The sequence below is a fragment of the Dipteris shenzhenensis genome, chromosome 24 (assembly GCF_047967505.1).
Source record: "Dipteris shenzhenensis isolate YYH24624 ecotype China chromosome 24, Dip_SZ_1.0, whole genome shotgun sequence".
Lineage (NCBI taxonomy): Eukaryota > Viridiplantae > Streptophyta > Polypodiopsida > Gleicheniales > Dipteridaceae > Dipteris > Dipteris shenzhenensis.
In genome coordinates, this window is record NC_141619.1 from 26,472,205 (window position 1) to 26,477,515 (window position 5,311).

At 38.8% G+C, this 5,311-nt stretch overlaps 1 long non-coding RNA gene across 1 annotated transcript; it reads right to left on the minus strand.

Annotated features, from left to right (window-relative positions):
- Window positions 1-500: 500 nt before the first annotated feature.
- LOC147886428 (uncharacterized) lies at window positions 501-1,977 on the minus strand. Its single transcript, XR_015543289.1, has 4 exons — window positions 1,867-1,977; window positions 1,637-1,678; window positions 852-960; window positions 501-625 (listed from the first exon to the last, which is right to left on the minus strand). It is a non-coding gene; the product is annotated as an uncharacterized LOC147886428 (long non-coding RNA).
- Window positions 1,978-5,311: the final 3,334 nt, after the last annotated feature.

Sequence of the window (5,311 nt, forward strand, 5' to 3'; positions counted from 1 at the left end):
GCTGAGAGATAACATGCATCATCCTAGCATATATTAACATCTCAAGAAAACAATACATAAATACTTTCCTAAAGTGCATATCTTTTAAAAGATTATCTTGCTAAAAGGTACAAGTATGCAAGTATGCAAACAAAAATTAACATGAAAAGGAATATTAACAAGAATCTATCCCCTTACAATTAAGTATGATTGTCCATCGCAAATAACTTTAATTCTCGAACTCTTAAAAAGTTTAAAAAACACAAAATCCCTATTTTTGACTTTGAGATACTATGTGTACCACTCTAAGTTATGGGAAATTCAAATATATAATGAACAAGTACAAATGAAGTTTTGCAAAAGGGATCTTACCACAATCATACACATTTTAGAGTATCATTATAAATAATAGTATGTTTTGTGAAAGCTTACATGACATATACAACAAATAGAATACATGGTAGACATAACATGCCCATAAATAGTTAAAGTTATAGTAGATGAAAAAATAGACAAAATAATAATCCACAAGGTCAAACATCATTTAAAAAAAGTCTAGGATTCACATGGTGACCTATTGAGGTCTTGAAGCACAATTGGTTTCTCTACTAAACACAATTCGTTTATCTCTTGGCATGAGGTGGCCCTGTACACAATTTTCGAATGAGGACATTAATGGCATATAAGGGCAAATATATTCTTGTAGTTTAAATTATTGGCTTGCGTGCATTTCATTTTCTAGAACATCCATGTAAAAGACGGTTTGTGTGTAAAAATTGATAGGCGTGGGACAATCATTGCTTTCTTGGGCGAATCAAAGACGTATCATAAAAAGGACTAAGGCACACAGTACCTTTCTTGCATGTTCCCACCTTGCAAACACTCAAAGTGATGCATATTATTTAGTTGGCTTTGTAACTCTGTGATGATTCCAGAGAGGGAAGATGAGTTTGCCTCTGATGCTTGTCGTACATGTTCAACCTAAATGCATAATCACTTAAGTTGAAGTCAACTCAGATTTCCATGGGATATTAGTACCTGCAATTCAAGCATGCTTGTATCAAATATGTAGTTTACTACTAATGTCTTCCATGTGATATGGGATATCCATATCACTACCTCCTGGCAAGTAAAACGCATACGGTCTATATATGCGTGGTTGATTATATTAGTTTACATCGGTTGTGAAAAATCTTGATGAATCTAAAACCTACACAACTCTATCCCCTAAAAACAACATGATTATCAACTATGACATCCAACCAATGTCATTATCATGTATAGACCATTGTGATACAGGTGCGCTCTCAACACACATACTAGAAACCCTTAGCATGCTTTTTTCACATAGGTCCTTCTATTCAACTTCTAGGCAATTGAATACAAAAATCAATCTCATAAAGAATCACTAGCATGTCAGAAGAAGGCTAATTATGATAAAAGGAGAAAACTATGTGTACTTGTCTATTCTCTCTCTCCTGAATCCAAAATTTTCAAGAAAAGAATTGTGGACATGGTGGCCTATGTTGGAAGCATTCAATTTTCTCATATTCTTATTTCCCTTTGCTAATACTAATCAATCTTGACATAAGCATGTACTTTGTACTTGAGATTTCAATGCGCCATGAGTAAGAGTATCTAATGGCAACAGGGTTACCTCATTATTCCAAGAGTCAAGTTGTCGAGATACACATCCACGCTATACAACCACAAACATAAGAAGCCACATTTATAATATTTCTCAACTAACCAAACCCTAAAGTAAATAAGAGGCTAGACATGTTTTTTTTTTTTAGTGCACAACATTTGTTGTAATCATTTTAATGAAGAGCATAACACAAGAAGCATTTGCTATGATAAACACACAATGTTTGATATGAAGCTTACTAGATTTTCATGCACATTAGTCCAACCCGTTTGCATTTCCTCTTCTAAAGTCACTAGCTCAAGCAACGAGAGACCATCAAGATCCTCACCACATAAAGATTTGTTAAGCATCATACATTGACAAAAGATGCTTGCTAGAAAAACAATTCCAAGCAAAACTATATTAGCATGAGCAAAATTTTGGCTTTTTTTTTGGGTACTTTATGGCATGCTATCTTTCTCTATGATACAAGGTAGTCACCTTTTTTTTGTTGTAATTGCTACAAAAGATCTACTTGTACCTTTCTCTTAATTGTAAGTTGTGTATGCTCTTCCTCATTTTCTCGATGTCATCCTTCTGCAAGAGTGAAATAAGACGAGGAGCAATTCTTCATCAAACTAGTATGCTTTATATTTCTACATAGTCATAAGCTCGCAAACAAATAGCAATCACCATGGCCTCCCTTCCCCATCTATTGATGGAAGCCTAGGGTGTTTCTTAGACAAGCAACTAAATCACAATATATTCTTTATGTCACAGATATTAGATCAATTGCATCGTGGGTGAAAAAGCTTTGACCTCTGCGAAGTTGATAGAACAGAAGTCCTCCCAAGGAAATTTACCCCTAATTCTGTAAGAACTAAATCCATTGATTGGGAGCCTTTCAGCATACAAGGAGGTTTTTCTGAAATATTCAATGGGGTAAATATTTTCATTTCAAGATAAGTAGGGGTTTCTAGGTCCAAATATGTGAACCACAATCAGGCTATAAAGTAAAAGACTTTTAAATTAGTCACTTTTGAATAAACTCTGCCTCCTGTTTGTGCCTTCGAGAGCCTACGGGCGACTTTGACGATACGATTGAATGGACAAACCATCACAAATTCCTTCATCTGGCATGTGGGAACGCAAGTCGCAAACGCACTTGCACAAAAGAGGCCTTTTGGTACGAGAATTCTGTCCAATTCAGTGGAATTGCTCTTTCCCTTAATTGTTTATCACGTCTACTCATGGCCCTAGTATTTCACAAAATAGTCATCCTGAATATCAGGGACAATGCATTCAGGTGGATTTATTCGGACTTGTTCTTGTGTTTATGGTCAAGTAATTTGATGCATCTTACATTAAAACAGGAATCGAAGAATAACGCCAACCTCTTTCTCATCGCTCCCTCTAGTTGACTTGTCATAGCCGTATCTCTCCACGATGTTTGGCATGCTGCTCCCAAAAGAAAACAATCATTTCCCAGTTGCCTGTCAGAACTAACCAGCGTACCTGATAAGCTTTCAGCTCAAAGTAAAAGCTTTCTTTTTTTAAGAAAAATAAAACATTTAAACGCGTAGAAATGACGTAATAATGGCTTTAACTGATGAAAACAAGCAGCAGTAAGCAATGAGGTCTTCAAAACTTATCACAGAGAAACGCCATTATAATTCTTTGAAGGTCCTCAAAAAATGATCGGTATTGACCTGCATGTGATTATTTTACCTACACACAAACAAATGCGCCTTTCCTCCTCATCTTGTAGTTCTAATGAACCTTGTTTGGCTCTACTATACTTTTTCGTGTCAGATACGTGCAATACACTCACACTCCTAAGCACAGATACAGATAAAGAACAAAGCTTACAAGACACAAAGCTAAGAGCACGAATCAATTCTAAAGAAACTAAACATGGACCTCTGGTGTTTTAGGGAAGGCGGAAAAATCATAGTTAGGATGTATTATATAGGAGCATTCCATTTTATTGGATATAAAATGATTTCTTGTGTGTGCCTGAGTGCGTGCATGAGCTTGCATGTGCTCAGTGGGACAATCGTGAACAATCATACCATGTTCAATGCTCTATCTAATGTCCGCTTATTGGATTCCTGTGCACCATTATGTATTTGTAAGGGCCAATGTCGAAGCTCACAGAGAACATGCAGCAGATTCTAAGCAGAGGGATTTGGATATGGGGCTGGACAGAGGTCATTTTTGGGCCTATACTGGTCGGTAATTCATAGGCCTGTACTGGACAGTCTATGGGATTGGTTTGGGCCAGACTGCCTACACAATGCTGGTCGGTCAGCTCATAGCAGGTCTGATTGGCCATCCAGAAGGGGTGGGAGCAGACTCGCCCCTTCCCTCTAGCCCCCCCCCCCCCAAAAAAAAAAGAAAAAAGATTGCTCTTTTTCCACTCGACTGCACTCGGCTTCTCAAGAGATTTTCGACTCTTGTGGTTGGATTTCTCTGATACTGAAAGAGGGAGATATGCCAGACATTCGACAATGTGGCATTTACACCCACCATAATGTAGACGTCAAGCCCCGTTGCACTCTTCATTGGGGGATAATAGGCAGGGCATTGACCCTTATATTCCGAGGCGCCCTCTCCACCCTGTCAAAGAGAAGCTCCTTCAGCTCCCATGAAGAAGCTTTCCGGAACATGTCAAAGATGTCATCATCTGGTCCACAGACCCATTGTACTTGAACAAGCCGATCCAATTTTGAGCTAGTAGGGTCATTGGTCCAAGTGACTTGACACTTTAGAGTCTTCAAGATACCCAGGCACCAGCAGGTCCATCCCACTCATCCCCCTCAGAAACTAGAAAACCACCAGACCTTGCAAAGTAACAAGTTCGTTTCCAATCATCCTCCAACCAGGACTCTGTATATTGAGAACTCTGACTGATGGACATAGCTCCCCACCAACTCGTTCCATTCCAAAGCTCTGGAACTAATCTCTCCACCAGCTCCAGATTCCTGAGCCTACCAAGGTAACCTGTAATCCTCATGTTCCCTATTCAGCAACATGCCAATGATCCCTCTTGGAGAATCCTTCTTGTCTTATCTGATTATTCCAATGTTTCCCAAACTCGTGGCAGCTTCACTTCGTCGGCAAACAAAAGAATGTGCTGTCACGAAATTCATGCCGTCCAAAAAAGTAATTACAATCACATAAACAAGGTCCCAAAACCACTGCTATACAAACATAATCTCAATACGTGAAATTGTCGAAAACTGTAAAAGATTGAGACTATAGCTTGAATAACAAGAATATCCCAAACTCAAACAAGGTTCACTTGGAAAAGAAATAGCAATTGCACAGTCTCATTGTTCTTCACTCTTTCCCGATTTTAAGCGTTGTAATCTTCATCTAATTCGCCTGTGACGTTGCCCAATCTTGTTCCTGTAATTATTTGTTCTGCAACACCTGCCTGCCTGTTGGATCGTCTGACTGTTAAGAGGCTGACCGTAGGTCAGCTATTTGGTCATCACCCAAACGAGTATCCTGCAACATTTACTGCTCAACACAACCACAACCCCAATCTGACCGCATACAATCACAAACCCCTGGGAATTCAATGTCACGCGAGATCAATCCGTGCTACCTTATCTGCTCATTACGCTCTCTCACTGCTCAGATCTTCGCCTAGCCTTGGAAAGATTTCATGCTTAGTACCGGCATCAAGTCGACTATCCT